The sequence below is a fragment of the Dendronephthya gigantea genome, unplaced genomic scaffold (genome assembly GCF_004324835.1).
Source record: "Dendronephthya gigantea isolate DGI-Jeju-01 unplaced genomic scaffold, DenGig_1.0 000002F, whole genome shotgun sequence".
Lineage (NCBI taxonomy): Eukaryota > Metazoa > Cnidaria > Anthozoa > Malacalcyonacea > Nephtheidae > Dendronephthya > Dendronephthya gigantea.
Window position 1 is genome coordinate 4,024,068 of NW_021163012.1, and position 26,597 is coordinate 4,050,664.

General features: G+C 37.1%; 1 long non-coding RNA gene across 1 annotated transcript; it reads right to left on the bottom strand.

Annotated features, from left to right (window-relative positions):
• Positions 1–21,192: 21,192 nt before the first annotated feature.
• Positions 21,193–24,868, bottom strand: LOC114532366. Its single transcript, XR_003687947.1, has 3 exons — positions 23,806–24,868; positions 23,586–23,686; positions 21,193–21,807 (listed from the first exon to the last, which is right to left on the bottom strand). It is a non-coding gene; the product is annotated as an uncharacterized LOC114532366 (long non-coding RNA).
• Positions 24,869–26,597: the final 1,729 nt, after the last annotated feature.

Sequence of the window (26,597 nt, forward strand, 5' to 3'; positions counted from 1 at the left end):
CAAGAATAATGTGTCATGTAAATCCTTTGTTGAATTTATTTCCATCACCCTTCAACAGCGTTTAAAGTCAGGTGCTATCTCCCTTATAGGGAGAGTGGGGCAGGTTTCACCGCCGCACTTAGTTTTACCCTTGACAGTGGAGCCAACTAAGCCACGGTTCTGTCATGATGCACGATTTTTGAACCTCTGGATGCAAGATAAGCCTTTTCACCTGGATAAATTGACCGACCTGCCACGTTATGTGACTAAGGACTCTTATCAGACAGTGTTGGACGATAAGTCGGGCTACGACCATATTTTGTTAACTCCAGCCAGTCGTACCTATTTTGGTATCCAGTGGGGCGGGTGGTATTTCACATATAACACCTTGCTTTTGGCTGGAAGCTTTCTCCTTATGTGTACCACTCCACGGGTCTGATGGCTTCTAATTTTTTCCGTTCGTTAGGCATACCTTGCTTACTCTATATCGATGACCGGCACAACGGTCAGCTACAAGTAGTACAGGATAAAGGTGCATATGCCCTATTGCGGACGACAGATCAACTTAACCTTGCGGCGGCCAAATCGGCCATTTTTATTGTCGCCTTTTATCTTGTTCGTCTCGGTTATTTTCTGGGCTTAGCTAAATCGATTCTGATTCCACAGAAAGAGGTTCCATATTTGGGCTTTAAAGCCGATTCTTCTCGACAGGTTTTTCATATCATTCTGGCAAAGAAACAGCGTTTTATATGTCTTATTTCCGAGACGCTACAATCCCGACTTGTGTCCGTGAAAACCTTGCAGAGAATAGCTGGAAAGTGCGTTTCTTTTTCCCTTGCTGTCCCCGCGGCACAGTTGTTCACCAGAGAGATGAATAGAGCGATTTCACAGGGTTTATCTATCAAGAAGCCTATTCCCCTGCAGGGTGCTCTTCGGCAGGAACTTTCTCATTGGTTGTTCCTCGAGAATTGGGATGATCTTTTACCCTGGCGGGATGAACGCCATCTACAAAATAACAGTTGCCACTGATGCGTCCCAATCGGGTTGGGGAGGATCAATCCTGGCTCTTGTGCAAATGGAAGTTTCAGATTATTGGGCACCAGAGGAAATATCCTACAACGTTGCTACTAAGGAAGCTACTGCCATACCGCCTTCGGTCCTTTCAAGAGCACCTTCGAGACGCTCGCGTCGATCTCCTGGTAGATAATCAAGTTGTTATTCATGCCTGGAATAATCAGGGTAGTCGCAGTCAGGCACTAAATATTGCGCTCAAACCTCTCTTCTTTACGACCTTGGAGTTAAACGTCCTGCTCCATTTCTCCTACATTTCTACCAAGGCGAACCCAGCGGATGCGCCCTCCCGGAGACTTTCAGCATTGGACTGCAAACTGACAGATTCCACATGGGCGCATGTTCAACGAGAGTTTGGTGGAGCTAACGGTCATTCGTGTGACTTGATGGCCTTAATTCTAATGTTTATGATGGATAAGCTGGGATGTCCTCTTCCTCATTTTACCCCCCACCTTTCACCGGCTTCATCGGGCGTAAATTTATTTGCGCAAGATATCTCCCGCTTTGGAGCGGTCATGCAACGTCCTTATGTTTTCCCACCCTTAGTCTTGGTTGGCCCTCTGTGTCGTTTTCTTTGGGCTTTTCGACAGTCCTGTACAATCATCATTTTCGATATCTACCCCCGCAAGTATTGGTGGCCGTTGCTACACCGCTTCTCGACTAAGGCGTGTAAACTAGCTCCAAAGGTGCATCGGATGTGTTGTTGTTACTGGCGAGGGATGGTTGGACCCCATATGTCAATATTCCAGGTGACTTATGGGGTTTTCGCATTGAATTTCCTGAGTGAATTAAGGACAGGCTTACGTCATGTCCTGTCCAAACATGATACAGATAGCTGTAGTGTTGGCTTCCCTGCGTATCACGAACATGCGAGTTACTGACTATCAGGATGCATCTTCATACACGGGGCTGCCCCGAGAGGACTGTGATGTGTATACGGGTAGATATACATACGTTTCTCAGTTAATTTGTAATGTTGTTATATTCGAGAATAAATGGTAATTGATTTTTCAATGTGTCCTTATTTCGTAGGCTCTACCGGCAATTGCTAAATTATTTGTTCCGTCAGTGCGCTGCCCTACTTGTGGGCATGCGAATGATCACGACTTCCGCTTCTGTCAATCTTGTGGATATCGAAATGGCGTTCTTCAGCGGCGATCGTCTTGGTGGGACAAATCAAGGTACCCAAAATTTTAAGGTTTCTCAATGACGATGGCATGCTTTTTAATCATGTTTGGGGGAAGACGCTCAGAGATTGAGACGCAAATGTCTTTTGTGTGCGTCGTAACTCGCGGACGGTCATTGGCCCCATACGCGGGATTGAACGTTATTTCGATATTGCACGTCAGTTAGGCATGGATCTGACTCGTGGATATTTGTTCCATCCAACCACGCCTGATCGGGGCATTCAGGATTCGCCTCTTAGTTCTGCGACAGTTGAAGCCCGTCTCAAGGGTTACCTACAGCAGATGAATGCTGATAATGGCGAGACTTTACATGGCTTTCGTTCAGGTTGTGCCATTACTCTGGCTCTCTCTGGTGCCGACCTTTCAGAGATCATGGACCACGTCGGTTGGTCTCGTCGACATACCGCCCTCTATTACATACAGTTGGCGAAAGTTCTTAATCCTGCAGGTGCTTCGGCGAAGTTGGTTTCCCTTCAGGGCTCGGACGCATCACAGTCTTGGACTGATACTAATGAATTAAAGCGGTTTGTGTGCGCGTTTCCCCCATCAGACTCGAATAAACACCCTCGTATTTCAGACACGTGGCTCGAATTCCGTCTGGCTCGAATTCCTCAATTTTCAACGCTTTCCTCGGTTTAGGAGGCATACTTGCTTAAGTGAATCCTCGTCGCCAATGTTATAAACTCAGAACACAATTAAGGTGTGAGGAGATATATATATGAAAGAAGATTCCGTCGACTACATACAGCAGAATATTTACACGAGTAATATAGCAAATCTTTTTGGGGTTTTTACTTGATTAACATAACAATACTTAATTGTTTAATTCGCATAGTATCCTGTTCCATAATTCTCCTATTCCTGCTCAGCTAAATTAAGGTATGGCAAAAATGTAGGTCAGCGCCCCTTACACCTATCTATTCTGCCACAGAAATAAGTCATCACCAACCCCTATAACCATCTATCACCCACTCCATGACATCCCAAACCTTATACCCCCAAAACTAAATTCCGATTGGTCGCAAACTTCGGTAATTAACCATTGTTGTGAGATCATTATTGACATATACAGGGTGTCCCAAAAAAAAGTCCCCGCTATTGAAATGAAGCTTTTGTTGGAATTTGAATGCATGATCAACGCAGTAGTGTGTAAATAGCATAGTTATTAGGTTGAGGCATTCAAATAAAGCGTCTTGCTTTCAATTGGGTTTATCATAATATTAAGGCAATCAGATTCTAACAAAGGCTTGATTTCAATAGAGGGGACATTTTTTTGGGACACCCTGTATTGTAGTTATAGGCGAAACTAATATAAAGTCACTATTCATAATGCTCATAAGAATATGCAAAGATAAATTAAGTGATAATACACGGTTGGATGATGATATATTCAAGGAGACGCGTAGGCGGGATAGCGAGAAGCTATAAAATACAAAATCAGGCCAGAAACTCCCTTCTTGCTCAGTTAGACCGGTCAGACGTGTTCGGAGGAAGCGGCCCACCCGTTGGCCCACCCTCTAATATTCGCATGGGTCGAACTCAGGCGCCCATGCCCCAGCCAAGCTGTCCCAGCTTGGCTTAGAACACGCTGACCTACATTTTTGCCATACCTTAATTTAGCTGAGCAGGAATAGGAGAATTATGGAATAGGATACTATGCATAGTATAGATATTCCGCGACTAAACGGTTGTAATCTTGTTGAGCATAACCAGAGCACAACTTTGTTTCTTCATGTAGAGTGTGTTATCATGGACAGCGTTTATCAACAAAACTAGCGAGTTTACGATTCACGACGCGGGCAGCTCGACGACACGCTTGCAAAACAAAGAAACACCACACGCGAGACAATAGCTATACATAATTATATTACGACGTTTCAAATGAGGTATTTTCACGGCTTCTCGATGACATGAAAGCAACGGCAACGTGATAGCTGTTTGATATCTTATATGAAACTGCAATATCAGCTAGACATCGGAGGTTCTTTGCACAATTGAAACGGTTGTATGATTATTTTAGTGTACTGGCAGCATAAGAGCACTAGTGCTTATTTCTACAGGGTGTCCCAAAAAAAACGAAAACTATTGAAATCACCCATAACAATGTAATTGTTAGAGTTTGAATGCCTAAGCACTCTGTTGGGACCCACAAATGTGTAAATGTTTGCTATAAGCATTTTTATGCATGCATATGATGCAGTAAAATTTGCTCGTATGCGAAAATGATATTTATTAACAATATTTAAATGTGCATCTCAATCACCATGACCTTCGACATGTCCCCTTTCTGTAGCAACACAAAGCATTTAGCATTTTACTGAGTTGCATTAAATCCCCACGGGCTAAAATTCGTGCACACGGCATTCAAATTTTAACAATGAGTGATTTCAATAGTTTTCGTTTTTTTTGGGACACCCTGTAGAGTACTCGCGGCTTATTTCTAGCAAAATAATTTATTACCATCGTCGAGCCAATCGCGCCGTAGATTGTTATCGAAGCTGGCTAGGCCACTGAAATTGACGAACTTCATTTTGTCACATGTATGGTGGCACATGATTTATCAAAATTTTACCAAAATTTATCAATTTATAAAATTGCACATGATATGACATACACAGTATAACTCTCTGCTATTTAGTATTTATCAAGAAAATCTGGTATTTTATTTCCGCTGAAACGTAAGAGCAGGAACGATTTTGAATTTTATTTTGAATGTTCTGGCAGGCACGTGAACGGCCAGAGTTGTGTGGTTATTAAAGACGTCATTAAATTTTCTAATTTGGAACTAAAATTATGGTCTGCAAAGGTAGATATAAGTTTCGGATCTAGAAGAAAGATGGGCAGTAAACGTTTTGCCGTCGTAGTACTTATAGCTTCGCGCGGTGATATATTGTGGCAGTGCGCATGCATGGCTTCCGTTGATTCTTATTGAAGCTTGAATATCTGTAAATGATCGCTTATTAAATATCTTACCTCAATAAACGATCCACTTGCATTTGTTATTCTAGAATTGCTGTTCTAATTCATTGATCGTGGTTAATTTAAAGCATAAATGAAGTTTTCTAATACTGCATGTCAAGAAGCCGACCAGTGACCTCTCCAGTGGTGTGTAAGATACCATTTCATAACTTGGTTTGACCTTGGCGTTTCAACCCTATATTGAATGGGGAATATTTTCAGAATGAGATGGCAAGTGTATGGAGATACACCACCGTTTTTACTTGTTAACAGTTAATACGATATTTTTACTTAGCATTGATAAAAAAACTCTATAAAAATAATTGTTATAATGAACAGGTAGTTATAATCATGAATTTCAATGAAATTAGACAAAGATGTAAACCTTCTTTTGACTTTGTATTTCAAGCCATTAAAATATAAAACGTAATTAAATATTATTTTAAAGGCCATAAATATTTATTTGGTAAAAATGAATGATTTCAGTGAAGAACAACCTGACTAATAACAAGTCCGACCAGACTATTTAAGTGTACCCATACTTAAGTTTTTGCCCACAAGATTCGACTACATGATTTTCGATCTATTTCAGATGCTAGAAATACATTGCATGCAAAGTCCCCTCACCTGAAGCAATAAACATATATTTCCATCACTGAAATTCTCAAATACTCGTTTCTGCTGAATGATCGAAGTCGTAAAATAAAATCCTATATCTTGGTACAATTATAATCATAATTGTGCTATACGAATACACTGTTAATTTTAAGGAGTAGATACTACTCCAAAAAAGGAGTAAAAAAAAAGGTACCAGTTGACTCTGTTTTGGGAGTATATTTTACTCCATTATTTTAACTCCATTCTTAGAGTAGTTTTTACCTCATTAATGGAGTAATATTTACCTTTGCCAGAGTAAAAAACACTCTAGTTTAACACTTCACTCTCATTTTGGAGTAAAAATCAACCCAAAAGTGGAGTAAATTTTACCCCTTACAAGCGCTAAAAATACTCTGGTTTAATTTTACTCTTATGTAGGAGTAAAAAACATACCAAAATTGGAGTAAATTGTATTCCTTTTGAGGGTGAAAAGTACTCTAAGTTTGCCAATTTACCTCTCATTTTGGAGTCAAAAATGTACGAAAAGTGGAGCAAATTTTATTCCTTATAGAGTGAGAGAAATAAAATACAAACAAATAAAATGTTCCGAAATATATGTAACAAATTTATTTACTTAAAGTTCAATTGATGCAAAGATTTATTAATGAAAATGCCTTGCTTATAAATTACATATAAATGATAAAACTAGAGATTGAAGAAATTGAAATATATATATATTATACAACAAAGAATATAAAACAAGTCCTATAAGTGTCCATATAACTTTAATTTGCATGTAGAACTCTAGTTCTGGTAAGTCTGTCAAATAATCATTTTGTTTCGTGGATAAAACAACTGGAGCCGGTTGTTTGAAGGCTGTTTAGCTTAAAGTGCCTATGAACCCAAAATGGGTTTTTGGCGATTCGGATAGAGCGTAAAAAGTTACAATAGAAGTTCTAGATTAGATTTTGGTTTAAACTTCTACTTTTTGAGATATAGCGGCTCAAACATACGAAATTCGCAATTTTCTCAAAAAAGTCGCGCAGCTAAATTTACTGTGAAAGGCCTGGGTCGGATGAACACGTTCTTCCAAATAAATATGGTTTTCTATTGCAAGTCAACACAACTGCTACAGTTTTGTTTCATCAGTGCGTAAACGGTGTATCGTTTACGGTTGTTTCAACGTTGTTGTCGGCAAGTAAGGGTATTTTTTTATACCAAATACCTTTTTGGAGTGAGAATTCACCCGTGGCTGTCCGGAGAAGGAAAAGATTGACGAGCTTTGTGCGACGCAGACGTGACAATTATGGCCGAACAAGTTCGTCGGTTGTGTGCTCAGAGCATTTCACTGAGGATTCAGGAATGTTTTGAGTATGGCTCGAAAAGCGTGGAAAAGTATAAGACTCACAAACTTAAAATAGTTAGGCATGGAATTTGCGTCTTTTTTGCAGTAGAAACAAATCAACTCTCGGGCAACGCGGTTTCAGAGCGCACCAGAACGAAGGATGGTAAGCAACACCTTATGTTAATTTCACAATATGCATCATCAGCGCGTATGAAATACATTTGAATATTCAATTTTGGGTCAAACTTTATAATGTTGTTAACTTTTATATATTTATATTGATGTATAAGATTTATTTCACGTCAAATGCAGTTCAAACCGGTGGATGGCCTATATATCTCGTGTATCAGTATCACACCCGTAATTCCATACGAGCCAACAAAATCTCCCTTATAAGAGAAGAAATGGCATGGCTGTTGGTGTGATCACATTTTTACACTGCATGCACTCACTTAGAAAAACAAAATTTCAACAGCTCTATTTTTGTAGTAAAAGAGTTCATATGGAAATAATTTTACTCTAGCTATTCTTGTTTATAGATTACAGAAACTGTTGGGAATTAAGCCTTGTCAAGCATGAAGAGTTAGAAAATCCTTTGTTCAACAAATGTGCACATATGGATATCATTCAACCAAAAAACATATTATTGTGTACATGCTATAATACCATGTAGGCATGTACACTAGCCAGTCAGAACAGCACTTTTTGACCCATGAGTATTTTTCCCATTAAGCCATATAGCTTCAAGATTGATGAGTGAAGTCTGGCATTAGACAAGTAAAAAATAGTGTGCAATTGTGCACATTGTGCAGTTCAATTGGTAAACTATTTTAAACATTTGCAGATTCCATTGCTAATGCATATGAAAAAATGTGCTCTTCACTTGAAAAGAAAAGGTTAAAGGAGCAAACAAGTTTCTTGGAGCTCAAGGGCTTTCATTCTGTCCTAAACCAATTCTCCCCCAAGATGATTAGCTACACTTACAAAAGGAATGTTTTGCAGGTGCATAGGATTCATACTGTTAATCTACAACATTAATTTATTTTCAGTTTCATATGTTACTGGTATGGTACTAAAAACTAACATGAAAAACATTCTGTTTAAAACTTTTAGTTAATATTTCACCAACAAACCCAGGTAACCCTTAGGGAATATACGATAAAACTAATCAGTTAATTTTATGATTTAATCAATGAGAGTTATAATTGACAATAATTAATAATTTCAGATGCAAAAGTCCTATGAAAGGACACAAAAGTGTTATTAATTGTCCTCGAAACAACAAGCTTTGGAGCCATTTTATTGTAAATACATGTAAATAAAGTTATGAGCTTTCTTCATCCAATTTCAAGTCTTCATAACCTTTGAATTCCTGATCACTCTTCACTCTTGATATTTTGAGTGGTATATGTCTGTCCTTTAATAAATTTACCATGCGCCATGCAGGAAAACTGTCTATAGGCAACAACAGGAAGAAACCTACAGTGAAAAAGTATTTTTTCATTAAATTTTGTAAAATGAATAGAAATCTGATAGAGATTATACAACTTGTTATAACTTGCAAACAAGTTGTTCCATCTTCTATATTTATTGACAGCTTGGGCTAAGCACTTACAAAATTGGAAAATTATTACATGTCAACATATATATTTATATATATATATATATATATATATATATATATATATATATATATATATATATATATAAATATAAAAAAAATCACAAATTGAAATGCTCTTATGTAATACCACGAAGTCAAAGACTCATTCCATTCAAAACGCAGCCTCAAATTCTCACCTTTTCGTCACCCTCTCCTTGCTTTCGATGATATTCTTGTAGCCAAGCTTCGTCGGCAATTGGTTCATCGAAGTATTTAATAAAGCCTCTTCATCTGTGTTTTCATACTCATACACTTCGATGCAATGGCTGGCCTCAAATTCGATTTAAACGTGTTCATATTCAATTTCACACGCAGTATCAATAGAATAATAGTCAATGGTGCTAGAATGTGAAGTTGAACTCGACATTTCACATCTTTCACAAAAAAATAGCCGATATTTTGGCTTGCCTACTCAAATTGCAATACAATTTCCTAATTTGCAAATACAACATGTTCCTCCGACCCAGTTCCCTTGTGAGCGCTACTTTATTTTCAAAATTGCCTCTTTGAGCCGCTATATCTCAAAAAGTAGAAGTTTAAATCAAAATCTAATCTAGAACTTCTATTGTAACTTTTTACGCTCTATCCGAATCACCAAAAACCCATTTTGGGTTCATAGGCACTTTAAATGGTAGTTAAGTGAAAATTATATACATTTCACACATTTTGAGGAGGATTCAATTGAAATATTATGCACTAAGTAATTGAAAACAATACTGTATGGTGTCACTCAAATTGAAATATTTTAGCTTGGTTTTTTATGAATGTATAAATTTAATCAATATTTTCTAGATAAAATTATTACCATACTGCAGTTTTCCCACCAAATAAAATGACTGTGCAAGAAATAGCAAAAATATAACTAGGCTATATTATACTAAATATATTTACATGTACAGAACATGTAAATAGTAGAAGATGGAATGTCATATAGTTACTGATGTCCAGATGCTTTTAACTTCGCTTTCTCAACTTGCACAATATTATTAATCTTTGGTGCTATAACTTGTCATATGTCAGCCACACTTCCCCCAAACCTTTTTGCACCTTTTAGACACTGCTAGCTAGAAAAAGTAAAACTCATCAATAACTGAACCAAGATGTGTATATAAGATATATTAACTTGGACCAGACATATAATTACTAACAATTATATACTGCTTACCATATATTCTTTTAACTTTCTCTGGCTCTGGTTTTGCATCCTTTTCTTTGAATTAAGCTAGGCATTTGAAGCCTTTCCAGTGATGGAATGAGAGCAAAGTTGTTCTTGCATCCACGGCATTGCATAAACAAAATCTTTCACATTTAATTTTGCTTTTAGAGCTCCATTTTGACCTTTGGTTAGTGTGATGTTTGGACATAAGAAATCTGTAAATTTTAACAGTAAATACACAATTAAACACTTGAGACCTTATATTTAATTCACTTTTAATGATATATAAAATTTATCTAGAGCTAGTGCTAATTCCTTGACAGAAATAATTTTTAGTTGGAATGGCTCTATTTACAGTGGTATAAATAAAAGGTGTAAATAAAATGTTCAAAAAAAAGTTTAATCTAAATGTGAATAAAAATTTATAAGATTAATTATAATGGTATAGAGAACATATGACACATATGTTGCCTATACAAACATATGGCATATACAAAACACACTCACCACTGAATTCCAATACTTTAGCAACACATGTTGTTGTAGATGGGTCAATGAGCCTTTGATTATTTTCTTAACTTTAGAAATTTCTCATTGCATGGCCTTTCTTTCTCACAATCCTAGTCACACAAAATTATCCATATCTTCTGATTCTTCTCGCATAATACAGCGCGTTTCACCACCCTTCTATCACTCCTCTTTGACAAATTCAAAGAATGCGTATTTATTTGTTAAAATACGAAAGAAAAACGCACTAAATTCTACCAGTATCGGTAATAAAACGTTGAATAAACGGATGACAAACTACATACAAAGACGCGCTCAAAATTTGAAAATAATGCGTGGCGGTTAAACAAGTCCCACATAATCTTGCAGCCTTGTTTAGGCGAAACGCCCGCCATCTAACCTGCGAACGGGCATATTATGAAACTGATATGAGATATGTTATATGTGTGAAATATTCGTGATTTGTCCTCACAAAACGAATGATTTCTCATTTCTGCAGAGAATTTTAACTTTAAGACTTAAAAAGTATGTCGAGAGAGCCTTACAAAAAATGCGAATATGATTCTCGACCAATGAATACACATTCTGTATAACATATATTCTATAGAATATTGTGTATAGCATGTTCTATAGAATATATTATTGGATATTCAATGTGAAAATGCAATAGAATATTCTATAGGATCTCAAAATTCTATAGAATATGGCAATGGAATATGCTATAGGATAAGAAGTCCTATAGAATATTTTATGGATTTGATTTAGCCCCTTCTGACCATACCCAACTAGCCAACCTTGTTCTTCAACAAAGTTTAACTTTGGAACATCATTTGCGCATGAATTCAGTCCTATTCGTTTTATTTCTCTTTCACAAAGAATAAAGGATTTGTTACTGTTTCATTTTAGTGCTTTTACTCCCTAATGAGAGTTCTGTTACTCCAAGAAATGCCCTACTTACTTAGGCATATTTGGAGTGAAAATAATGGAGTAAATATACCGTAATTACTCCGATATGTCTATATCTCTTTTCAAGAGTAGATTTTACTCCTTTATAAGAGTTGTATTGACTCCCGGGGAATAACTATAGAATACCCCGCCATCGAAGCAATGGCTTTGATCTAACGAGCCTACAGCCTACGCCCCTTTTATACATAAATTTTAGCTTATGCGCCACAGCCCTACACACTTAGCTTCTCGCTTATTGGCCTACACGCCTACTGGCCTACTCGCCTACTCGCCAACTTGCCCACTGGCCTACTGGCCTACTCGCCTACTGGCCTACTGGCCTACTCGCCTACTCGCCTACTGGCCTACTGGCCTACTGGCCTACTCGCCTACTGGCCTACTCGCCTACTCACCTACTCGCCTACTGGCCTACTCATCTACTGGCCTACTCGCCTACACCGGCTAAAAACTTAAAACTTCATTAAAGTTCATTATAATTATGTCTTATTATCCTAACCCTAAAACCCTACCCTAACCCTAACCCTAACCCTAACCCTAACCCTAACCCTAACCCTAACTCTAACCCTAACCCTAACCCTAACCCTAACCCTAACCCTAACCCTAATTAGTTAGATGTGTGGTAATGAGATGACCTATATCTCATTTTAAAAGAAAATAAACTAAAAAATAGCAGTGATCAAACGAATAACAAAGCTATTTTACAAGGGCCGGTTGTATGAAAGCCGAATAGCGGTATCCACCGGATAATGATATTTCAACCCTTCTAAAAATGTTAGAAAAGCAATAAAATTCAGCTTTGGAAACAACAATTATTAAAGAGGATCATCCATTTAGAAATACTAAGATTTAATCAAAGTTATTGCAAACAACGGGCAATTTTAACGCGATCGTAAAAATCACTATCCGGTGGATAGACGCTATCCGGCTTTCATACAACCGGGCCCAGGTGTTATTGTAAACTGAACAAAGCATGCATGTAGACGCGTAGGCTCCTAGGCTCGTAGGCTCGTAGGCAGCGTTCTTGCATGATACTTAACCTTGCGGGGTATTGTATAGTTGTGCCAGAGTGAGATTATACCAATTAACGAGTCCACGTTTGTATTAGAGCTCCTCACGCATTGTCTACAAACAGCACATTTTACTTCTACAAATATCAAAAAGTTTTACTGTCCAACAATTAAAATTAAAAGGTGAAATATATCAAGGAAAGGATGTAAAATATGAAAATGAAGTCGTATAACATTTAACAAATAGCTAAAGTTTTAGTCCTTTTGTTGAAAGATGCAAATAAGAAAAAGGCCTGCCACGTTATCTAACAATAATTTTCGTAAAATATCACAATCAACTCTAGAGGTAGAGCACGCAAGTGAATATATTGAACTTAAGGCTAGTTTCCACTCAGGAAACATCTCCTTTGGATCGGAACGGACAGGAAAATTTCTTTTGTCGCTGAGTTCTCAGGCGGCGTTAATACAAAGGAAACTTTCCTGTCCTGTCCGATCCAAAGGAGAATTTTCCTGAGTGGAAACTAGCCTTTAATCTCCCCATTTAATTAGCGTACTATATAATATTAAAATTTATCTTTTGCACAGAGATCGATGTCTGGCATCGGTGATTATATCATTCGTTAAACTTAGTCGTTATTCTATTTAGGTTGCAAACTGTACATTTTTAAATAATACGCTATTAATTTACATTTTTTAATTGCTAAATAAACGTGATTTTTAGCTCACCTTGAACATCGTCGACCGGCATTGTCAATCCGTATCAATCCGAAGTGAAACAGCAAACAGTTGGGTAAATGATTGCTGATTCTCATATAATTTCATCTTTGCAAACTGTTTCGAGCAACCGACAATACATTTCTTGCAAGGAAATACCACAGTTTATTAAAACAAAACCATACAACGTGTCTGACATTTTTCCTCAATTGAAAGACAATTTCAGACAAACAAACCACTTCCTGCGTCAATTCCATTTTTCGAGGAAATTTGACGAGGTCGTGGTAACATACGTAAACAATGTCAAAGGCTGTTCATGTCAGCAGAGCTAAGGCGGTTATCGAGTTTCCTAATTAATTCATGTTTTTTTGTTTCATAACGCTTCGCTTCATCGAGCAGTAAGTCTTAGAATAAAGCAAATATTTCCAAATATTCCATTTTGTTACAAAAATAATGTAGGCCGCACAGATTTGAGCACTATCATACCTTTAGCACAGCCCAATTGCTCTCCCTAACACCTTCATGAAGTCTGTCCACGCCTTGTGTAAACGTGTAAATAGAAATATTAACAAAATACGATCAGTTGTATATGATTGTCGTTCTGACGCATGAAAACGAATGCTGATGCCTGATTTTTATTTCTACGCAGATAGTGGAGTTCGTGACGTATTTATTCACAATCAAGAGATCATTATTTGAAAAAATATACGTCAAGTTTATACATCCCATTGCCAGCAACTTCTGCAAAGGATCATAGAATCAAATGCCAGGATCGATTTGTGAAGAAATGTATGCCGAAAAGTCTGCAAGGGCATTGGCGGCATTTAATAACAGCGCTATTTGTCGTGGATTTCTAAAGAAATTTTAAAATAAAAATGTACCAATGGCAATGGCAATGCGATTACGATTTTCAGCTATGGTAATTTATTCTTCCAAACCTTGAATCCGCTGCTGTTCAAAGAATGAACGACAATGTTAATAGCATTAAATGCTTACAATAGGTTTTGATGTCACATCAATAAATCGAACAAATGGTGTTCTATTGAATAAGTAATCTTGGAACCCAACAGTTCATAGCCCTCAATGCCATACACAGGAAGCTTTTCAAGAAGACATGAGAGGTGTACCGTGTCAAAAGCTTTTCCAGGTTTAGGAATGCAGCTCCGGTTGCCATTTCTCTAACCATTGCCATTCTTATGTCATCAACCAATATTGTAACAGCATGGCTTGTTGATCTTTTGGATCTAAATCCATACTGGTTGTTGGATAACATGTTGTTTTGTTCCAAGTACTCTGATCGTTGATTGTATACCACTCTTTCTATAAATTTTGTAAATATATGTAAAATTGATATTGGGCCGTAGTTAATTGTTAAGCAGGGATTTTGATCCATTTTCATATTTTAGCTTCCATTTTCTGAAGTGGGAAATATGCCAGAGTGCAAACTACGGTTTATTAATGTAGTAAGCGGCGCCGCGATCTGATCAGCTCCTTCTTTAATTAGTCTTGGTCTATTAGTCTTACATAACTAACTTCGGTGAGTTGAAAGCAAAACTTTTTCATTAGAGGGTTTACTTTAAGTGTCAGGTCACGAAAATAATATATGCCTTTCAAATTAAATTTTCCAGTCTCACGATTGTTTTTGGCAATTCTGAACCAATTCCAGCGAAAAAAGAAGAGAATACATTAGCCACAGTAGCTCTGTTTGAGATGACCTGATCTCTAAATCTGATTGCTTTCGCTTCACATTTTTTCCCTTGAGTACGATAGCTATATTCATTATTAATTTTAAAAACTGTCGAGTGTCGAGGGGTATCAGTGTTTTATCTTAGGAGGTCTCCGTTGTGATTTGCTTTAGCTTTTCGTATGGTCGATGTTACAGTATTGCGAAGTTTTCCATAGTCAACCCTGTCACTTTCGTTTTATGTCCTCTTTGCTTTACGTTTCATGTAATCTCGCTGGTGAATGGCATTTTTAATTCATGTAGCTAGCCAAGGTGTTTTCTTTTTAATCCTTGGGGATTACTCTGGCGCTAATATATCCATCGGACTAATAAAACACAAAAAGGATCGTATGCAATCTATATTTACTGGGTTGAAATTCATTTGCAACTACCGTTGGCAGTGCCACGGAAGCGTGCAAGGATCATCCGGAATTCCGAAAATCCGACATTGAATATTCGAAAATCCGAGATACAAAAATCCCAGTCCCAACAGGCAAAAACAAAAATACAGAATATTCAGCCCAAATCAAATTGAAATCGGGCTTCCCAAAGTAGAACATAAATGAATACGAGCAGCCGATGCATCCACGTAAACAAAATTTACACATACAAAGTTGTAAATATTTGCAATAAGGTGCATACTCTTACTGTTAGAGACTATAACAGCATCAATATTCAGCATCTGCACTGTAGTCCTGACAAAATCTACTGTAAACCACTTTATAGCAGTAGAACTGAATGTTTTCAAAATAGCCGGTGCATGGCGAAAGACCAGTAGGATTTAAATCATTGTAAAAAAAGTTCCGTGTACATACGCACGTACGCACCATAATGCATCGTGCTTGAGCTCGGTTAGCCACCAAAGTATGGAGCTCGCTCAGACCGGTTCGCCCCAATAACCTTACATGTCCCATAAAACCTAATGGTAGTACAGTACATTCTTTACACGAGGCCCTTTTAAACATGGCCATAGGACCCTGCACTGGCCCAATCTGAAGCTTTAGTAGTTACGCTACTGTCAGAGTAACCATACTATGGAGTAACCTACTACTCGAGTACATTACAGTCAGTTTGAGATAATTAACTTAGCAGAATTAAAACAACACAAGAAAGTTGGAATTTTTAAAATTTTACTGGGTGGAAATTCAATAGCAACTGCCAGTTACGACAGAGCTATACTAATTACATAATTGATTATAATATAACAAGAACAAGAATCAAATAAGCGCTAATGACGCGTCTTTCAATTATCAGCCATGATTACTTACACAAATTAGTTCTCATAAGCATTAACACAAAGTTCCCTCAACTTTAAAATAAAGCAGGAACAGACTGACTGACCAACATGCTGACTGACAATCTTTCATTGAGACGCGGCTAAAAACTGCAAAATACTGTTTTATACAATAAACTACAAATCCTACAAATTCTAATCTAAATGAAATATAGAGCGAGTTGCACCATATCGGATATGTCTTTTAAAACCATAAAGTCAAGGGAGATTATGGCATGCTGGTTGCACCGCAATAGTCAATATTCATTTTCTTTTTTCATCGAAACATGATTTTTGTCAAGATAAAGAGTTATTAAATTTTCTCTCTATATTTCATTAAAATGCGATGTTTGTGATGAATTGCTGTGTGTTTGTCCTGAAGGACAATTCTCTTCAACCGAACTCGCTTATTATCTCAATTCGTTTTCAAGGCAAAAACATTTATTACAACCGACGACGGCACGGTGCTTCATTGAATTAGATTTCAGCGAGTTCTTGTTTATGGTGCAACGGCCTTTCTATTTCAACTGTCAACATCGCTTATTACGGTAATATTTTACTTCAGAATTACAATTTTTAGTGTAAAGCATTTAAATCACAGGGACTGTGGAGAAAATATTGGATTGGGGGTCTAGAGCCGAGATTCAGAGAAGAAACTCCAATCGGATAGTTTTTCTACCTGTCACAACCTCAGAAATCAAATTCAGCTATCGCGCTCCAAAATATTTACCAAAGTCAATGGAAGGAAACTCACTTGAGAAACAGCTCCACAAAAATCCCTTTCCCACCCTGCACTACTGCCCCTGTATTAAATATATGGAAACTGGACTAATGCAATTTCATCCTTTTTTCACGTTTGGCATAATAAAGCAGTCTTTCAATAATATTACCTTGTCAAATATACTATTTATAACCCGTTAAAATCATATTAAACCTGATGATGAAAGGTTTGTGCGTAGTGAAGAAATTTTTTTTGACACGGCAATTATAAAGCATCAAATATATAATATGATCGGATCACTCAAACAGGAACAGTTCTGCAGAATACAAAGGCAACGTCTTGGAAATTGTTATGCGCATTTTGTTTCTGTGAAGAACATCAAAATCGTTCTGCAATTTTTAAAATTTCTAACTAGTCCAAGCACCGTTGGTAAGAGCTATAAGCGTGTTCTTTGATTGCTTATCTTATTGTTTGTTGCCCTCGATCTTACGAGCTACGAGCCTACCTAGGCGCCTAGACACCCCCAGAGCAGTCCGGGTGCTATGTTTTTGCGATACTAACTTTGGTTTCCGCGTAACGTAATAAAACCCAGTTTTCCATAACGTTTTGGTACAAAATGTGTCAAAAGACCTCAATTTACTAATAACAAAAGATTTATGTTCTTTGAAGTTTTGCATGGTGTTATTAAATAAAGTTGATTGAGAAAAGTTTTCTCTGATGATGGCCCGAGCTCTGCACGGGCCGAAAGCTTAGAAATCTAATAAATTACATGGTGTAAACCACAAACAATTAACAACTTTAACAAAAGATTTATTCACCGATTCGGCTATACCTTTAGGAATGCGGGTAACACACTCTGACCCAACTTTGTAAGCCAGGCTTTTCAACCCATGCTCCACGGCCCACGCTGCGGCGAACACCCTGGTTTAGGCTGGTCATGTGACAGCGCAAAATCTCATTCAATACAGACACTCGAAGGCCTGTCTTAACTATCTTCCGAATTTCGGCGTTGATGGGCGAATTCAGAGGTCAAATAACAATAACGACACAGGTTATTTCGCTTTGCAGTACAACAGCGCTTGATATTTATAGTCCTTAGAACACGAAAGGAGAAAACACTTAGAAACGCGCTACTTGTGTTCCACCCATCCCCACACGGGAATAGCGTAACAAAAGAATCACGTGACCAGCCTGAACCAGGATTTTTGCCGCAGCGTCAGCCACAGAGGGTAGGAAGAAAAGCCTGGCTGCGAGGTTGACCCTGACCCTGTTCTTTAAAGGTAATTTAAAAGTACCGCAACTGTAATCCAAGGAGGGCTAGAAGCTAATAAAATATTAAACATTCCAATGAACCTTGTGGCACAAATTGCGTAAAAGCATGAGTGAACGGCCAAACAAAATTTGTGGCGCAGATTAACGAATTGAGCAAACATGACCCCACTCATGGGTACAAATTGCCCGTCTTATCGCAGTTTTCAGCCAAAGTTTCCAAATTGTGGTTAAATTTGATAAAATTTGACTAAAATTTTGTAAGTAATTCACATCCCAACACCAACCGCGCGACGTACGCCTATGCGAAATACCAGCAAATACTTGTTAAAAAAATGAATCAAAACGATTATGAGCATTTTAGTATAATATAATCAAGCTGAAATATATCTGAATTTTAATTTTCGAAGTTAGTGTTGTTTTACATCTCTTTTAAAGCGGACGAAACTCACAGCCGAACACATTTTCTCTGTGATTAAAATAATGAGGAGATGGATTGTTTATGTATTAATTTTTTATATCATATAGGCAGTATGTAATATTTTTAGTATGAAATATCTTTATTTCAGTGATGTTTTTAGTAAGATATTTATGTTTAGACCAGTCATCGGTGTCTTGGGATGTGTTAGTGTGCAGTGGTCGCATGTCACGCAATACCGATATTTTATCCCAGACGTCGCCGTTGTTTTCTGCATCGTGTCCCAACTCCTTTTATCTTATTAAAGCAGTTGAAGCTCGGCCGTTTAGTCAAATATCAGACCATATATTATTATATATTTAAGCAGCAAGAAAAAGAAAATCTAGTCTATTATCTAACCCAGTGTCCTTGAATTATTGTGATCTCAGTAGCAATCCACACCGACATCATAACCATGATTGCACCACGAGAGAGGATTATTCCATCCATTATGACTGCAATCCCAGATGAACGATTCATCACCAGAGCATTGAACATTAGAAAGCAATACAGGACCACTTCCTTTGCCATAGTGAGCCCAGAGTCTGATCTTGGTCGCTCCTGAGAAACCCAACTGACAACAGATGACGTTACCTTCAGTAATCTTCAAATAAGCACCACTGCCCCAATTACACACTGTGCCCCAGCCAAGTGTTGGATGATAGATTTCCACTCTTCCACTCATATTGTTACTTGAACCATTCAATCTTATTTTCAGTTCAGAGTTGGCTATAACATAGACAATTACACATGTTAAGGAAAGACAACTTCCAGTTGATTTTCAGTCCTCATGTGTCTCTTTTCTCTCTGGCAAATACGTACTACGGTATATAAATGAGCAGTAGCGTAGCCAGCCTGTCGATTTGTCCCGCTATGCTAATATTTTGGTGTTCACTGACTGTGAAAACAATGGATTTCTAAAGACATGAATAATTATAATAACTCGAAATTTACATAGCGGGACAAAATAGTCAGGCTGGCTACGCCACTGTAAATGAGTGCACTTCTAGTACGTCTAACACTCTCATTGCTCGCAAAACAGAAACAATTTTGGTTATAGCTAAAAGAAAATAAACTTTGTTAAAATTCAACGCACATCGCCGATTCGATAATTCATGTTAAAAATTTTCTGTTTAGTTGATAACAAATATAAAGCCAACATTAATACAATAATCTAATTGCTATACTATATAACTTCATTTTGGCTATATACTGTTAACAAAAGATAACAATAAATCACAACCAATATTCAAACATTTTGTTACTTGCATTATCATCCCTGCCTGCTACATGCTATACCTGCTACATGCATAACTTAACAAAAGATTAACGTCGGCATTTTAAATTTTGAATGGCGAGGAGACACAGTATAGGCACGGAGTTTACGAACTGTTGAGTAAATGAATAGCTCGATATTTAGTAGCGGCAAACTGCATGTCAGTCTTTACGAGCTTGGGCAAAGAAAAATATTTCGTCTGATGATCGATTTGTGTACATTGTATACATAAAAATGGAGAAATGGATGGATCATCCGCCAAACACACAATTAGAAAAAAAGCTGTGCAAATTCTTAGAGCAAAAGCACAGATTTCGTTGATGTCTGCACGATGATGTTTGCAAATTCGCAACGTTTATTAATAAATTTAAATTGATTTTGCGAAAATAATATCTGATTATTGATCGAGCGTGTGGTCTGTACTTTGAAATATCAGACCGAGGCATTTAGTGGAGACCGAGCGACGTAGAAGCGAGGATCGCGCAAAGGTCAACAACCGAAATATTGGTTCAGATACGGAATATGCGGACCAAGGTCCGGATATGGGTTTTTCGGCTCCTCGTCAACCAATCAGAACAGAGGGTTTTTAAAAAGAAAGTTTTATAATGATAAAACGGACACATAAAAACAGTTACCGTACTTAGAGGCTGATTACATGGTGTCATTTCAGCCTGGCAAACCGGGCCTAAAGTATTTTTCAATTAAATGGCAAGTTTCAGCCCACGGCTGTGTTTATGACACGTCAGAATTATTTTAAGACCAGGCTGAAATTTCAGCCTGTGCTGAGTTTGTAAAGGCTGGCAGTAGATCTATTTCGATTCTTGGAGGGGCTTAAAACCCCCAATGTCAATAAATTGATTGTTGATGATTGCACATAGAAATGAAATAAAAAAACGAAAAATCATTATTAAGGCTAAGTTTTCTGTCCGGGTTTAAGTTTGTTTACGATTACATGATAATTCCAGCCCGAGTAGCTTAGCACTCCATGTAATCACGCAGACCCTAACCCAGCTAGCACAATCACGTTGTACGAACGTTGTACGAACGTTCGCCGAACGTTGAGACAACGTTGGTTTTATAGGTTGTAGCAACGTTTTTTTGTGAACTCGCAGGAACGTGGAGACAACGTCGGGATTAACGTTAGAACATGACGTTGGTTCAACGTTCCAGCAACGTTAAGTTAACGTTCAGAAAAACGTTGTATGAACGTTAAGATAACGTGGTGTTATTAGTTGTGGGAACGTTATTTTGTGAACTCGCAGGAACGTGGTGACGTCGGAATTAACGTTAGAACATAACGTTGGTTCAACGTTTCTGCAATGTTCGTTTAACGTCCAGAAAACCTCTGGAATTAACGTTGTAAGAATATAAACAGCCAAATTAACTTCTAAAATTCGCCAGCATAAAATCGTGGCAGGTTCTTGCAACGAATATGTTGACAAAACATTGTTACTGAAAGGCGTAAATAAACGAGTTTAAAACAAAGTGTTCGGTGTAATACCTGTATTTGGAAAATCGTTTGATTTACAACAATTACACTATCTTATTTACTTACAGCTGATTCAATTAACGTTGTCCTTCTATAACCATAAACGTTAGACCTTGAACGCTCAACGGATGATGGTTCTTTGCATATTTAGACTATTTAGACTGCAATAATACCCCGGCAAGACATAGAAGACTCACGACGGATTTTTTAAAGCATACTTGCTGAAAGGCAATTTAATTATTTTGTGTTTAAGGTTAATAGGCGCGCTCAAAGTTTACCGTTTAAGGTTGTGAAAGGACAACCTTATTTGAATCAGCTGTATATTCCGAATATTGATAAATCATAGGTACAGTATATATGGCGATAGAAATATGAGAAATCAGAAAAGACAATGTCATCTCGCACGTGTTAAATCATTTCTAAGCTTGATTTGTCCTGTTCTTGCGATCCTGAAATACAAAAAAGAACATATAAGTTCTAGTTTCTTGGAATTGGCTATCATGCACATCCTAACGTCTAAATAGGCGAGGCAAGAGGCTTAGTAAAAGCTCCACATAAAAAATGTTATGCTACAGGTAGTAGCGTCTAATAGGCATTGGATGTACATGTACAGTATACATATACCATTATGACAAAACAGCCTCTGGTATCAGTCATAAATATGCAAGGTAGTCATTGTTTATCTGTGTCTGGTGTATATGTGAAGAGTTACATAGTAATAGTTGATAATAATATTTATTTATTTATTTATGATAGGTGCATATACATTCAATGTATATGTACATAGACTGAAAAAATATATGGATTGCAGATTGTCTTTGCATCTGCAGAAATGTTGGACAACTACCGTATAGAGTAAAGATCTCAAGATATAAAAGGTCAATGCCCAGCATAAAACACATAATAATTAGGATTAGAACATAGGGAGTGGGTTAGAGCTACATACCTTGAACATTCAGGGGAGGTTTAAGTTTGAAATAAGAAGGCTTTCATGAATATGAATGAAACATTTGTCAAAGGAAGAACTGTATGACAACAGCATCTCTCTTGATGACTTTAAATTATGTTAGCCTGTTCTCCTCTGACAAACCTATTTAAATATTATACATATGAAACCCTGCTTATTTAAAAACTTCGACCTTTCTTAAATGTTCAAGGTACCGGTAGCTCTATCCCTATACTTCTGCTCTAGTCCAAATTACCCCCCCTGTAATGTAACTATGCTTGTCCCTTGTATTACCACATGCATGTGTAGTTCAATATTTGCTGTCTATATACAGTATGTATCTAATTGTCCCATTGAGTCACTATAGACCGCAATGGGACTTACATAATAGGTTAACCAGACACATGGACAGATAAGCCATGTTTACATTATGAGCCAAGGCTAGGCCTAGATTTTTGTAATCAATCGCATTTTGATTTGACCTGGGGCAGAAAATGTGGACCACTTCTTCTTTTTGGGTCTAGATTTCATGGTCTAGACCTCGCCAAAATGTGTTTACTGTAGACTACAAAAATCTAGTCCAAAGTAGGCCTAGAATCATAGTATAATCACGGCTATAGGTAAGTTAAACCCATTAACTGCCACCATTTTCCCTTAATTAACAAGTAAAATCATTTGGCATTAGCAGAGTAAAATACTAAAGTAGGGGCATCAGGGCACATCCCAATTCAGTGGGTTATGACTGGCCTATATGCAATCTCTGGCCTCTATTGATATTAACCTGAGGCTGCAAAATGTTAAGGTCTACTTACACAATACAATTAGATAATGATTCAAAAGAAGCAAATATGCAAATTGTTTTATATGTCAAAACGTTTGTAGAAGAAAAATGATCTAGACAAATTTCAAATATAAAAGAGCTTTGTCTTTGAATTTAATTAACTTTAAGCCAGCAATTAACAGGCTTTTAAACATGCAGACCCAGACCTAGCTTGGCTTGAGTTATAGTGTATTCATTATTAAGCCATTACAGATTATAAAGCGCATCGTTTCGTGATATTTACATTTTTCGAATTACATACATTGGGAATACACAAAACCATGCGTTGCTGAAGTTATTCGTGGTTGAAAGACTGATGAATGATAAAGATATTTTCAGAATACAAGTATAAAGTCTTTCCCCAAAAGGACTAATCCTCAACCTTTGACCCCAATAGCAAAGAATGGTTCAAATTGACGAATGAAAACATTTCTACTATAACAAATATAAGACTTGTTTACCTTTACATAAGACTTGAATTGTTACTTTATCAAACAATCCAACACACGAGAGATCTCAGAAGACAGAATTTGCAATAATGCTGCTAATACAGACGCAGTCGCTACAAAATGCAAATTAAAATGGCATCACACACACAATTACAAACACAAATTTTATCAAGACCAATGGCGTATAAGAGGGACATATCAACTATATGTAACAGATAAAATATATACTTACGTTGTAGACGTCGAGAAAGTTGCCAAACAAACAAACGAGTACTCAAATTGAAAAATATACCTCTTGAAAAAGCTAGTCTACACACAATACGTTTTGTTCGCTTCGACGCAAGCACAATGACAGTTGGCGCCAGCAACCGAATCAGTTATTTCAGTAACCGTATATAGCATTAATGACCATATTTGGACTCATTGCTTTCCATCCACCTTTCCGACGGTCAATGCACGTGTATCAAATAACAGGAATTTGGACAAACAAACACAAAGTCGACACACGACACACTATATATATTTTATATAGAGCCGGGGCAAAACATTTCATTTTAAAACTCATTTTATGTCTCAAAATTTAAATTAAAAAACCGTATAAAATCATATTTACCGTCATTGCCATTTCGGCCTTGCATGCTCTTTAGACGATACCGGCGTATGATTTCATTATGAAAACGGCGCAAATTGAAACAATCTTAGCCTTATTTAGGCCTACATATGATACACACGAGGTCGCTGAAATTAAACTTTACTCAAGGCAACTGTCAAGTTCAAATATATTTATCATTATATATCCGCACGAGAAATTCTATCAACTCTCTTTCAGATCGAGCCATCATCAGGGAGCATGAGATATAGCTACATACTGATGCGATCTTTGCTAAATTAATAATTTCTTTATCATTTCATTTATATATATGCCACTTGCGAAAGTTGAGTTTCAACGTTGCAGCGACGTTCATAAGCAATGTTTTTGTAACGTTGAATCACTTGTAGCCGAACGTCGTAAGGCAACGTTACTGCGACGTTAAAATATAACATTGCCGCAACGAAAAATTATTTTTTATCGAACGTTGCGGCAATGTCAGCATAAAACGTTCCTACAACGTGGATAAGAAACGTTAATCAGCAACATTTAACCAACGTTGCGACAATGTCAGCATAAAACGTTCCCACAACGTGGAGAAGGAACGTTAAACGGCAACGTTTAACCAACGTGGCGGCAATGTCAGCATATAACGTTCCTACAACGTGGATAAGGAACGTTGATTGGCGACGTTCCACCAACGTTGACACAACGTGTTCTCATTTACGCTAAGAACTACAATGTGGTGGGAACGTTGTATTAATGTTAAGTCATGACTTAACCTAAATACAACCTTTAGATAACGTTGGGATAACGTTGTGTGCTAGCTGGGAAGTTACTGTTACAGTACTTCCAGTTGGAAATGATGGTATACTTAATTGTTTCTCAGTTTCTACAAACGTTAGTTTATCGCATGCTCCTATAAATTAATTTTTTTCGAAATAATTCGACACATTTTTACTTCTCGCGTGCTCTTGAATATATGCCTGACGTCTGGCGGACAAAAATCGCTAAATTTCGCAGACTTGGCAGCTTTTTTCGTTTTCCACGTGGTTGAAATAATGATGGGATCAAGGTTGCTTACTATGGTTGTTTTTAATCACCTACGTATAGATCATCTCCTAAAGTTCAACAAATGCTTCTCGTCTTTTAAAAATTGGTTAAGAACATGACGCTTTATAGTTGCAATGAGCGGGAATTGGCTGCTAGTGAATCGAAATAGGATTTCGAAGAATCTGTAAATAACTATCCTTTCTGGATCAAGTTCTAAAGAAAAAAAGCAGACGAAATCATTATGATCACTAGCGAGTGCTGGTGTCCAAACTGATTTATTCGGATATATAAACATTATTATATCAGAATTATTGTTTGCAGCTTCAGAGAAAACCTGAAAAAGCGTATTCATTTTGCCTCTTTATGTGCAGAATCACACTTTCTACCGCGGTGCTATATCTGATACGTATGACCTTAACGGTTATACAATAAATTTTACAAACCAAATGTGAATTATTTATTTCCCTGAGAGTTGACAATTGCACCATTGCCCTGTTTCCAAGTGTGAGGAGTTTACAACTAATTTTGATAATAATTTTTTAAGTATTTTAAATCCGACGATTAAAGGAGAATCTATACTGCTTTCTACAGCAATAACGTTTTAGGCTGCAATTGCTGGTAATAACCAAATAATTGTGTCTTAAAAGAAACCAGTCAAGAACCGCATTCTTTCATCGCTTGGAATTGAATCAGATTCTGATTGGCGCTTATACACGCATTAACGTTCCCGTGCTCCTTGTTATAAACCATCGAAGACTAATTGAGATTTTATTTTAAATCCTAACATTTCATTTAGTTTAAATTTGGCTAAATTTGAATCGCATCGTCCTGGTTAAAAGACAAAATTTTATCCCAAAAAGTCATGTTAGAACCAGGTCCATGCACTGATGTTGCACAATCCATAGTTTTCTTTACTTGCATGGTTAATTCAGCGGTTCGTGTGTCAAAACATACTTCTTCTAAATGTAGACGTGATGTAAGGAGGAAGAGAAGATGAAAACATACGATCTCAGATCAAACTGGGAATGCCGCGAAAATTGCAACCCGTCGCAGGGTCCTTCGGGGAATGTAAAACATTTAAAAAAAATACAATTCCAACATTAGCATAGTTCTCATTATAAGTTGCGAAAAACTTTAAGTGTCGGAGCAGGCCAAAAATCACCCAATGTAATAATAATATTCGGATGGTACGATTTTAAAGATCAATATAGGAGCGATCAGCTATATGTTCTCATGGCGCCATAATATTCACGAAGAAGCAATTAGTCGGGTTTTTAGGATTTCGTTGTGGAAACTTGGCAAGGTAGAATACTTTTCAACTTGACATGAGTTATCCCAGCGATGAAGTTAAGTATTTAATGTTTCATTGAGTTTACTTCATG